Raw genomic sequence first — 13,851 nt, forward strand, 5'->3', positions numbered from 1 at the left:
ACATAGAAAAAAATGGGAATTGTAGGAAAATTATATGCAGAATAATGTTTTGCAGGTGGAATGAATTGTAAGAGAAGGCAGGAACTGAATGAGCTATGTAATGCTTGACTGGAAATGAATGCATAGGTTATAAGTGATGTATAATGTTTGCAGCTGAAAATATGTCAGTATGGTTTATTTTCATTTATATAAATGCATGACTGCCTATGTCATAAATGATAATTTAATAAAGATGTTTCTTGTTTAAAAAAACCTATCACAGTAGACTAATGTCTCATGTTATAAGGAAATAACTACTACTGCTGCATTTTACAAATGCTCTTCCTCTTCTGCCATATGCAAAGTGTAGCATGGCCACCTGTCAACACTTTCTGTAAGCATTACATGCTTGTTGGAATTTCCAAGGATGAGGATTATTTCCATACAGCAGTGACCAATGAGATGTTTGCATGTCTATTCACTTTCTTCTCTGATTTGTATCTCTGTGTGCTGTCTATATAAATTGATAAGACCGGAGTAGTAAACTCTCCCAGTCAACAAATGTAAATAAGTAAATAAATAAATAATAAATAAATAGTAGAACTGTGTGAGACACTTCCATAACAGTAAATGATTGAAATGTCTGTGATCAGAATTTTACATAAGTAACTCTTCCTTCCATTTTGATTAATACTTCAGAAATATATGTTGGAGTAATAGAATATATCTGATTATTCAGGATGTGTTAACTAGGAACTTTAAGCCCTGTTGTTCTGTAAGTTGTCTACATGATCATTAATTTGGAATTTGGCACGGTCACATAAATCATTCTATTAAAGCCACCACCTATCATGCTCAAAAGAAAATTAATGAAGTATAAAGATTTCTTAATGATTTCTAGAAGACATAACACTTTATAAATTTATTTGAGATTACTTATGGTGTTACAAGAAATGAAGAACTACATCCACAATATCAATAATATACTGTGATGGATATGGGAAGTATTATGGCAAAGATCCACTTAGATATCTTGTTTCACAGTCTAAAGGCAGCTGTGCCCAGATGTGCTCCATTCTGTTCCACTAACTGACCATGACTTATTGGTTCTCTTGTGTTTGGAACCATGTGGCAATAAAAGCGCTGAGAAGACAGAGCAATTATAAAGCATAGAGCTCTTTCATAAGTGGCATATGGGTAGGCCAATGGACATTTGTCAGTGCTAGAATGTGAGCATTTAGCATTTACATGAGGCAAAATTATATCTAGCACTGTGGGAGAAAGAGGGACGAAGCCCTGACTAAAGCCCAGATAACGTGTGCTCAATTACCATCATTGCCATCTGATGGGGGGATGAGCTTCCGCAGCTTATACCACCTGACTCCTCCTCTGGGGGGGTGAGCTGCTGGGTCTACTGCATTGGTGACAACTAGTAGAGAGCATGTGTATTGGGCAGGGATCTTCCTGCTGACCTGGGGAGTAGGAGGCAAGTGGGAACATGCTTCCATCCCTTCCAAACCAGGCAGTGATGACAAGATTACAGGCAGTCTATGGGAGGAAAGGGGAGACCATTCTGAGGAGCCACTAAGCTGATCTACTCCTACTGCCTGACTTATTGTGCTGAGAGAATAGTTGGATCTGTAGGACTTCTCAGGCTAGAACAAAAGGGCATTATGCACTTGTCTATCTCCTACCACAGTAGAATAAAATTGGCAAATTTTGTGAAGGTACTAGCATCATTGGTCAAGGTTCTGTGAAAACTGATATGAAGAAAAGTTCTTCCAGTGTAGTCTGTGGGAATCAGACCCAGGATGCTTTTGCAAAATGCATAAAATCTAGGCTACTACCATGCACTTCATTATAACTATGTATAAGAAAACACAGACAAGATTTTATTATGGTCAGATATTCAGTAAGAACACGAGATTTTGGATCTGGTAGAAGCAATTAAAATGTTCTTGTCTATGCCTCAGTTTGTGAGTGGCTACAAATTTGCTGTCATGTATGCAAAACAAGGGAAAAAAAGGAAAAATCAGCTGCCTACAATACCATGTAGGCTTATGTAAAACACTAACCCATAGCTTTCAGCTGTAATGTGCTTAAACATATATGATTCAATGAAATGAAAGGTGTGCAGTTGAAATACCCCCCTAAACACACACTCACACACACACACACACACACACACACACACACACACACACACACACACACACACACACACACACACACACACACACAAACATACACTTATATACACAGAGTGTTTATATGACAAACCTGAAACCAAAAGCATATTGAGTCTGGCAGCCCTTCTTTTCTGTGTTGCCTTTGGCACCACAGCCTTTAAGAGGCAGCTGTTCTTTTTTTCCAGAATTTATTTTTTATTGACTTGAAAATAAACCACATGGAACCAAAAGGCACAATCAGTGCTAAATCACAAAGACAGTTTTCTCATACACTTTGTAAAAGTAACATGAGGAAAGAAAGAAGAGTCAGAAAACAGATGTTTTGTGTGTCTGTATTGTTATTGTTTACCGCCTCCTCTGGTAAGTCTCTTTCTTCAGCTGAGAACAATATCTGCCCTTTACTACCCTTGCTTCTCTCTGCAAAATGACATCATGCCCACAGTACAGATCTGTGAAACATGCAGATACTTAAGAAAAAATGTGAGCAAAGCATTGTACATTTAAAGCCACATTATTGACAATATTGTGTTTAATGAGAAATCTTTAAAACTACAGAAACAAAATGATACTGGTACACAGAAGAACATAAATAAAACACAGTCCAGTTATGTTAACATTAATAATGCTATTTTATATGTCCCATCATCTTTTCAGCATCATCTGTAACTGTTTTCAGATCTTTGTTCCACAATTGTCAGTGACAAAGACGAAAAATATTTGAACAGCTAAGCATGTAGAGGACAGCTATTTTATATGAATGTGTATATACTGAGCAGTTATGTAAACCACTTTAATATAACATAGCATGTCACAGCTTATTGCACCATCTGCTAAATACTAACTACACTGCAGCAAACTGGAATGGCTGTATGAATTGTTAATACCACCATAACATTGGAAAAATGTTTCAGCCTGTCTCTTATATTTTACAAGAGCAGTTAACGCCATATTTAAAAGTTCACTTCAGAAATGTAAATTATTCACTATAAAATGTTCAATGTCTTTCAGTCATTATAAAAGTAATGTAACCCTTTCTTCCTTTATGTTTGTTTTTCCTCTGTTATGCTAAAGATTGCATGACATATATCCAGCAGATTTTTCCTGATAGGGTTTGCCTACTAAAACTTTGTATAAATTAAAAAAAGATCACTCTTTCTAATCAGAATGTTTCAACTTTTTCAGCCCCTCAGCTAAAACGGTTCTGCTTGCAAAACTGCTTATTTGGAAGTTAGCCCTTTTTGTCTGAAGTACAACAACCAAAAGTTTAGAAATTTTAGCACTGTGTTTTGAAAGTTTGACTTACTGTTAGAACTCATGAAAGAAATGAGAAAAGGGAGAGGAATGGGATGAAGTGAAGGTCAGAAAAACTAAAATAAAGTTAAGAAAAGCTCCTAATTGGGAAACCTCAGGCCCAGATGTAGTATTTAACTGGTACCTAAAAGTATTAATTTAGTCCTGAGAAAGAATTACTTATATGTGCATCCCAAATGGACACCAACATGGTTAAAACCAGGAAACATGATACTCCTCCTTTATAATGAACCTGCAAGCCATCCTAAAAACTATACAGTAATAACGTGTCTTCCAGTGCTATAAAATATATATACTGGAACTGATGCTTTCAGGCTTTATAGTCGTTTCGAAAATATTACAGTTGTGACAATTGAAGAAAAGGGTAACAATTTACTTTATTTATTTATTTATTTTACATTTGTTGACTGGGATAGTCCAACTGGATGCATGTCCATTTTCAGCGGAGGCCCGGGGAGAAAAGCTCCAAGGTAAACAGATACAACATTGCATATTACAAATAGAATATTTACTGTGATTACATAAGCAAGTAAATTAAACAAGTTCCACAGGTTAGAGTTAATCCCGAGTGAAAGTCAGGATTAAATTACACAGTAAAATGATTAACAGATTTTACACATTCTAGAGGAGAGTTAGCCAGGCTTGATACAGTGACATAGCCAGTTAAGTGACAAATGTTGTTTGTCTAGTTTTAAATTGACCTAGGGTGGAAAGTAAAGTAATATAAACCAGAAGAGAGTTCCAGTATCTACTTACAGAGTTTGCAAAGTGAGAGTTACCAGCTGTGTTATTAATTTTGCTAGTCTGAATTAGTAGTCTGTTAGAGGATCAAAGCGGTCTAGGATTGTTATAGGGGGTGATAAGATTTTTAAGTGCAGGAGTATTGTCCGGATTATAGAGGATTTTATAGGCCATAATCAGTTGGTTATACTAGATTAGACTGGGTAGTTCAAGCTACCCAAGCTGGTTTAGATTGATGCAATGATGTGTCCTAAAAGGCAGCCCAGTGGTAAACCTGGCAATGTGGTTGTAGCAGATTGAGAGTTTGTTAAGGACAGTCTTGTTTTAAATTAGAGAGTAGAGGGGATGCATACAGAAGAGTTGAAAGAAGGTGAGAGCGAGCTATGGCAATTTTAGCTGGAGGGGTTAGGAAAGCTTTTATTCTGTAAAGTGACCCTAGTTTTTTATTGATGATTTTGATCGATTGGGTAACATGTAGGTTGAATTTTAGATTATTATCTATAATGACACCTAATAGTTTTGTAGAGGGGTTAGGGAAGATTATTGTACCATCATTTGCATTTATGGTAAAAGTGAAAGTCAAAACAAAGTCATATTGAACAAAGGATCATGTGTCGTTAAATAAAACCATAATACAGAATTGTTAAAAAGGGAGGAAACTGAGCATGGTATAGCTAGTTTACAAAAAAGCATTTGACAGCATCCCACTTTTATGGATATAGGAGTGCTTACAAAGGTAAAGATACATCCTACATTGATCAATTACATTACAGTGGCCATAAAGCAGTGGCAAATCACTTTGCAGTAAAGCCATGACAAAGGGCAAGTTATCCGCAGGCATAAAAATTCAAAGGGGATTATTCCAGGGTGATTCTTTGTCACCGCTGCTGCTTTTGTCTTGCCCTTAACCCATTAAGCTGTTTACTTAAAAGATTAGGCTATGGATACAATTTGGCTCTCCAAAAATAACCTTGTGTAAAGACGTCTCATGTACTTTTCGTGAGAGACTTAAAACTATATAGTTTATCAGATGAAGACTTGAAAGCCCAACTACATTCGGTCTTGATGAATGTGTAAAAGCAATGTTTAAAGCAGGAAAGCTGCAGTACCAAGAAAATATCAATCTGGGATATGAATATGATATAAAGGAACTTGAACAGGAGGGAATATGCAAATATTTGGGAACTGATGAAGGATCGGCAATAAAACATGAACAAATGCGAATAAAACTTGGTAAGGAATACTTCAGAAGACTAAAGCTAATATTGAAAACAGCCTTAACATTTAGGAATAAAGTCCAAGCTATAAACAAATTTGCTCTTTCTGGTCTAACTTACAGTTTTGGGATGATTGACTGGCCCCAAAAAAGAAGTTAGATTCTTACCATAATGTTCCATCTGTGTTGTTTATCTTCATTCATTCATTACTGATGGGTGTCGGTTCCGTCCTCGGAACTGAGTTGGCCTTATAACAAGCTCGTGCCAGCCAAAAACTCTTGAGCTAAGCTTTTATCCATAGTGCCCCTCTCCCTGTTATCTCAGATCGAGTTTGCCTGTGATAGGAAAGCAATGGCTTTTTCTGAGCAGAAACCCTAACTACAGGATAGGACCCAATCTGATCTTCCAGGAGCCTCTGGAGGGGGATGGTGGGTGGGATGTAATGAATGAATGAATGAAGATAAACAACACAGATGGAACATTAAGGTAAGAACATAACTTCTTTATCTGATGTTGTTAATCTTCATTCATTCCTTACTGATGGGGCAGAGTCCCTAGCTACTTTACGTCCTGGGAAGCCCTCATGGAAGAATGTTCCTGAGTACCATTGAACCAAAGGATGCTCTTCCCCTGGGGAACAGGTCCAATTTGTAATGAGTAAAAAAGTTATAGGGAGTAGACCAGGTTGCAGCTGCACAGATGTCACCCACTGAAGCTCTTGAATGAAAAGCTAAAGAGGTTGCCATTGATCTGGTTGAGTGTGCTTTGACCTTGCTCGGTAGAGGAATGTTATTCATTTGGTAAATAAAGGATATGCAGTTTCTCAACCATTTATATAAGGTAACTTTAGAAACAAGGTCCCCCATGTTTGGACCTGAGAAAGACACAAACAACTGTCGTGATTTACGTACTGGTTCTATTCTGTGTATAAAAGATCATACAATTTTGTAACACTGCCTGTATGATTGTACTTCTATTGTATTCCTTGTCTTAATAACAATTTAACCTGATTACTTAAATATTACTTATATTTAATGTTCATCTGCTCTTCTGTTACCATTATTGTACTAAGTTTGAACTTCTGCAAAAATTCAAAAATCTGTAACACTGCTTGGCTGAAAGTATCTTTCAGTTATCCTTGTCTAAACAACATCAATACCCAATTTTAAATATTATTGTATAATCAATGTTACTTTTGCTCTTCTGCTACTTTGACTGTATTCTGCTGGAGCTTATCTCCCTGGGTCTCCGCTGAAAATGGACTTGGTTCCAGTCGAACTTACCCAGTCAACAAATGTAAAATAAAATAAAATAAAAAAAATAAAATAAAAACACAATTGTCTATGTACGTCCAACAAATGAAGGCAGTATTCTCCTCTGTTAGAATAGTTTGGAAAAAAGACAGGAAGGTCAATCATCTGGTTAATTTTCAATTCTGAGATAACCTTCAGAAGGAAGAAGGGGTTAGTCCGGAGTGATAATCTGTCTGTACAAAAGATCATACAAGGGCTTTTGATACATAAGGCCTGAAGCTCAGAGATCCGTCTAGCTGAAGTTATGGCTACTAAAAATAGTGACTTCCAGGCCAAAATATTCATATCACAAGAATCCGCAGGTTCAAATGGTGGTTGTGTCAGAGATTGCAGTACCAGTGTTAAATCCAAAGGGTCAATCCATTATTTGAAAGATGGTCTGATGTGCAAGACCCATTTTAAAAAGGTTTTGCAGAGGCGATGGGAAATCAAGGATGAATCTTGGAAACCATCATGAAAGTTTGAAATTGCAGCCAAATGGACTTGAATTGTGGAGGCTGCCACTCCTGACTGTAAAAGATTTGAGAGATAATTTAAAACCAAAGTAACAGAAGCTTAGCAAGAATCTAGTTTCTTTTGTTTGGACCAAATCAGAAATCTTTTCCATTTGCTGAGATAGATTTTCCTGGTGGATGGTTTATATGAAGCCAGAAGAATATTACATACAGGAGAGGTAAGGTTACTCTGCCTGGCTATTACCGGAAGTGGAGAAACCTAGGTGTCAGCTTTAGACTGGGAAGGTTGCAGTAAGTCAACCCTTGCAGATGTGGGATCAGTTCCAGAGTTGGATCCAGAATCCAGGGCTGGCATAAGAGGTGAGGCCAAAGGAAGGGAAACCATATCTGTCATGGCCAGTGAGGGGCAATGAGAAATACTTTGCTTCTCAGATGAGCCTTCTTTATAACAAGGGCAATCAAGGGGAAGGGAGGGACGGCACGCAGAAATCCCATGGGCCAATCATGTATCAGAGTATCCCTCTGGGATTCCCCCTGTGGGGGGATTAGGGTAAAGTTACTGCTGCATTTGTTGTTTAGTGGGGAGGTGAAAAGATCGCAGCAGGGTTGACCCCAGCATCTGAAAATCTTTGCCACCATGACTGGATTGAGGGACCACTCATGGGGCAGTAGGATACTTCTGCTCAGCTTGTCTGCAATCACGTTGGAAACCCCAGGAATATGCATTGCTGTCAGAAAGTGGTTGGAAGCTATCAGCAATTGCTAAAATCTCACGGTCTCTTGACACAATGGGTAAGGCTTGGTTCCCCCTTGTTTGTTGATATACTACAATACTGACATGTTGTCAGCCTGTGTAGCAATTGTCCCTGATGGGAGGGTGGATTTAAATGCTTGCAATACTAGAAGCACCACCCTCAGTTCTAGGACATTGATATGCAGATTGGCCTCTATGTCTGACCAAGTGTCTTGGACAGTCTCACCTTGGTAAAGCCTGCCCCACCCTATCAGGGAAGCGTCCATGGTCACTGTGGCCCTGGGCTGAGGTGGGCAGGAGGGAACTCCATAGTTCTTCATTTGGCTTCATCCACCACATTAGATCTTGTTTGCATCACTAAGTTATATGTATCTGAAAAGGCAAGGGATGGTGAACAGGACACCACTGTGTCAATACGAGCCATTGGAGAATTTTCATGTGTTGTCTTGCTAAAGACACTATGGTAATTGATGCTGCCATGGAACCCAAGAGTTGAAGAACAACCCGAGCAGGTACTATGTTTTAACAGAGTATCACCTGGATCTGGGATCTTATCCTGTGTAATCTGTGGTCCGGAAGAAAGACTAGGCAAGCCTGTGTATTGAAAATTGACCCTATAAATTCCAAGGTTTGAGAGGGAATCAAGTTGCATTTTCCCCAGTTTATTGAAATTTCCAGGGATTCTTCTAGTTTGAGAGTTTAGTTTAGAGCTATTTTCAGTAAACACTTGGTAGGGGCAGTGAGGAGCCAATCATCTAAGTATGGAAACACCAGGAATCCTTGAAGTCTCAAGTGAACTGTTACCACTGCCATGCACTTGGTGAACACTATGGGGGCTGTAGAAAGTCCGAAGGGTAGTGTGTGGAATTGGACGTGATTGGCTCCTAGCCAGAAGTGAAGGAATATTCTGAAGTACGTGTCCATCTTTATGTGGCCCTGAAGATCTAATGAGCACTTCTAATCATCTTTCTCTAAGAATGGGAGGATAGATTGAACCATGACCATCCAAAATTTTTCCTGTTTGACAAATGTGTTCAGAATGCTGAGATCTAGAATTGGTCTCTAGTCCCCTGTCTTTTTTGACACTAAAAAGAATCTTGAATAAAATCCGGATCCTATCTGGTCTGGTGGGACTGTCTGGATGACTCTTTTTTTAAAGCAGCTTTTGTATTTCCTGAGCTGCTATTTCCCTTTGGCTGGGTGGAACATCGGGAATTTGTGTTGAAGACTTTGGGTAAAGATTGAGTGAGACATGATAACCTCTGGTTATGATCCGCTGCACCCAAGAATCTGTAGTTAATGTCAGCCAGGAAGAAAGATGCAGGGAAAAACGTCCCCCGACTGCTTCCAGAGGAAAGCAATCAGGCTGCTCCTCAGGAGCACTGATAAGGTTGTCCAGAGAAAGAATCTCTGGATCCCTGGTTACGTGGACCCCCTGTGCCTCTGTAGCGGTGTCTTCCCAAAGAGTTACCCCCTCTGCCACGGGGAGTGAACTTGCCACGTGTGCCTCGGAAAGCACCCAGAGATTTCTTGTGCCACATCTTTTCACTCCTCTGGTTCCTCGAGTAGGGACATTGAGGGTTGGAAAATTGTACGCCCATGGCTTGATATCCTTCTCACACCTGGCCAATATGTCTTTTACTTTTGGACTGAAAAGTGAAGAGGCTTCCACTGAACCTTTCAAAAAAGAAGACTTAAAGGGGTCTGCAAAGTCACAGAGGTGCATCCAGGTGTGACGTCTCATGACAACACCTGAACCCACAACTCTAGCCGCTCCTTCAGTAGCTTGGGAAATCCAACACATGAAGGAGTTGGATATGGATTGCAGGGTAGCGAGCTGCGAGGCAAACTTTTCATGTACCTCATCAGACACTGCTCCTGTTAAGGTTTCAGAGATTTCAGAGACTAAGCCTCTCTCTGAAGCCTGGTAAAATGTGCCAGGTAGTTCAAAGACCTAACAGCAAAGGTCGATGATGGGATAAAACTTGTCTGTTCTCCATGGGATTGGTTCAATAGTATCAGGACTCTTCCATGCATGCTGTACAATGAGTTGGACCAGCTCATCTGCAGGTGGGATCACCCAGGAAGTAGAAGGTCGAGCATGAAAGGCCTGCAGGAATACAGACTCCTCGAAGGAGAGGTTGGAGGACTTCCAATCACCCCACTGTTTTAAGATTTTCAGGATGTTTCCAAAGGAGACATAATCAGGGGGTGACCGTAGGGACTCTTCCCCTTCATCATACTCCATGTCATCAGTGAGGGATGCCTCAGGGAGTCGACATGCTTCCTCTTGCATGTCTTCCTACATGGTACCTCTTCAGCAGGGGATTCTGATGAGGATGCTGAAGAAGGGGCACCCTCTGGTAGGGTATCCTGAGGCTCTTGTGCTCAATGTCCTGATGTGGTGGTCTTTGTCAGCTGCTGCTCAGAGGAAGGGCATATTTGGTTTTCCAACACCAATGGTTTGCCTACAGAGGCAAGTTCCCCCTCCATCACCTGGAAAGCAGGTCCGCCTGAAGAGGGATGGGAGCTGGGAACCAAGATGGACAGCCTCAGAATCGAGGTCACACCCCGCTCCGATGAACCCACTCCCAAGGACAGAGACCCAAGGGGATTCAGTGCCATCAGGACTCCTGGAACCGTGGTAGACAGCTCCATAGAAAGAAATGGTGCCATACCAGGGACCCTGGAGCCTGAAGTCCAGTCACGAACCTGGGGAAGACCCATCTCCAAATGAGTCGAAGGCCAAACGGTCAGCTCAGGAACCACGGTGAGATCCAGCAGCAGAACTGAAGGTATGGGAACCATAAAGGCCGTCAGTGCAGAGAACTTCAAAGTCTGCAAGGAGGTCAAAGAAGGAGAATAATTTGGAGTCTGTGGAGATAGGCTCCCAAGACCAGATGGGAAGGAGTTTTGGCAGGTGTAGCAATCCCTCTGGCCATCAGCAGCTGATCACAAGGTGCACCATGTCCAATTCTGAGAGGATCCTGGTTGATCTAGTAGATATCCCTGATGGGGAGTCAGGACATTCTAAGAAAGGGCTGAACTGTTGCCCCAAGAAAGGATCTACCATAGGGGAATATTGGCTCCGTGCAGAGTGGCCTATCAGCACCACAGTCTTGAGACTGGAGACCTATATGAGAGGAATGTCAGGTATGGGTGAAGACATAACAGATACTGTAGGCAAGCTGGGTGCCATGGATATGGTCAGTGCCATGATCAGTGTCACCGTCAAAATCTTTAATGATGGTACCAAGGCAGAAATTCGTAAGCTAGGCAATATCGGTGCCGTAGACATTGTCAGTGCCATAACAGGCACCGACGACTCAATTTTTGCAGATGGCATTGAGCCAATGAAGTCAGTTTCAGTACTTTTGTCTTTGGTTCCTGTTTCTTACCACCCAAAGGAGTCGAAAGAACTGAATATGGTCTCTTTGTATGCTCTTTTCTAGGAGGTGGTAAGTCCTCCAATGCAGAAATAGCCGTTGAGAAGAGTGACTTAAGGAGGCCCTTCAAGATCAACTTATTTTTTCTCTTATTAAGGGTTTGAGAGCTGAACTCTCGGCAGATGGTACAAGGAGATTGAACTGAAAGATGAGGAACCCCCAAATAGTATACACAAGACACATGCAAGTCACAATTTGGCACCTTGCGACTACACTGGTTGCACTGTTTGAAACCTAACGTTCCTTTTTTTTCTGACATAGTGAACAAAAAACAGTATGTCCAATCTAACCAGAACAGTAAACTGTTGTTTTAAGCACAAACAGTTATTAAAGAAAGAGGAAAGGTTCTTTTTTTTTTTTTTTTTTAAGAAAGATAGAGAGAAGAGAGGGAGGGGTAAATACCAACAATGGTATTTAAAATTTTACCTCAGAGGATAAATGAGCAAAAGGTATGCAAATGAAAGAGGAATGAAAATTATTCAGGAAATGGTTTGAATATCAAAAACTTGAAGTACTTAGCTGAGAGCTGGCTTGACATGGCTTTTCATCTACGTGGCAAATGAGATCTGAGGTAACAGGGAGAGGGGCACTATAGGTAAAAGCTTAGCTCAAGAGTTTTTGGCTGGCACGAGCTTGTTATAAGGCCAACTCGGTCCCGAGGATGGAACTGACACCCATCAGTAAGGAATGAATGAAGATTAACAACATCATATTTGCTGACCCCATCAGATATAAACATAAGTTTTAAGACTTGTGGAGAGGAAGTCTATGATGATGCCTCTGCTTAGTTTAGCTGAAGCAAGTCAGATAATAACTGAATGTGCTAACAACAAAAGAAAGAGAAGGATTAGATGAGAAGGAAAGAAATGTGGAAAAGGCATAAATAGTGCGCCAAGTTCAGAGATCTTCTGGAACAACATCATGTCAATCAGGATTTGATGCAGGAATGGTTAGAGAGAGGTGAATTGACACCAAAAGATGAAAGTTAATAATGGTGGTACAGGATAGTGGATAACATACATATTGGTTTACAAAGTCCATTGAATATGTGGGTGAAGCAGACAGGTGCAGGTTAGGTAAAACAAATAATTGGAAAAAGTCTCAAATGTTGTTGCTGGGTGTGATACACTCATGGCAAAGCTGAAAGGTAAAATTATGTGGCAAAACTGTTGCAGTAGGGATTTGTGCAAAACTGCAATACAGAAGTAGTTAAGAAGCATTGGAAACATGAGCCACAAAGCATTGCAAAGAATGATCACATGGGATCAAATAGATCTGAGAAAAACAGATATAGTAGCCTATGACAAAAGGAGAAATGTAGCACTTATTATTGAAATGAACCTAGTGATTATTGTGTTTTACATACAGAGAGACACAATGCCATAAAATATCAGGATGTATAAGCAGAAACTAGAGTAATGTGGAAGAAAGATACACAGGCAGTTCCAATAGCATTAGTAGAAGCAATGGGTCTAAAAAATATAATTTACAGTCATTCTTAGGTATTCTACCAATGCATGTAACAGTGTGCAACACAGAAAGAGGCAATTGTGGGCACATTGTGGGTCCTGGCTAGCATCAAAGACTGAAACAATACTAATTTCACAAACTCTAATCATACCTGACCTAGGAATGGGGTCTATTCCCATTGTGGTATTAGAAATGCAAAACACTTGGAGAAATTAAAGCAGGAGAAGGTAAAAATGGTCTGTTTTGAGTGAAAACACATTTAAAAAACATGGATAGCCACAAGTGAGTTCAGTGGCCAGAAGCAAGATTATTAATACGGCAGAAATTATATTTTCTTATCTGTTTGTTTTATTTACTTCTGAAAATCCCAGGAGAAAATTATGCTATGAAAATAGTAGAAGGACAGTTTTAATCTCAGTTGACAGAACCTGATGCAGTCCTTAGTTAAACTCTGATGAATACAAATCTGTTATAAAGTTTGCCAACAGATGTCTATAATTATTATGGAATGAAGGACAAGATCTTATGTACAGTGTATTCTCTAGATTTGATTTAGAATTATTTTACTTTCAGGACTGACAATATTAATGCATCCCATTGGAATAGTAGCTGTTGTGTAGTTATTTATTTATTGACATATGATTGGGATGTTCTGACTGGGGAGAAGCCCATTTTCAGTGGAGGCCTGGGGAGAAAAATTTCCAAATTATTACAAAACATTTTAAGGACAATAATTTTACAATCTTCAAAATAAAGCAAAAACATCTGCAGTTTAAATAATTATAACAAATTAGACATAATATAAAAACATTGGATTTTATGTGATCCTATCTCGCCTACATTCAAAACTGATGGGCTCGGAGCCGATCCCTCGGCTCCGACATGGCACGCTATGCTATAGAGCAAGGCCTCTTATTGGCTGAGCTATTTCTTATCCCAGGATGCACCACCACTAATCCCCCAGATCTCGTTTGCC

Source organism: Protopterus annectens, chromosome 1.part0 (genome assembly GCF_019279795.1).
Source record: "Protopterus annectens isolate FY-2018-M chromosome 1.part0, PAN1.0, whole genome shotgun sequence".
Lineage (NCBI taxonomy): Eukaryota > Metazoa > Chordata > Ceratodontiformes > Protopteridae > Protopterus > Protopterus annectens.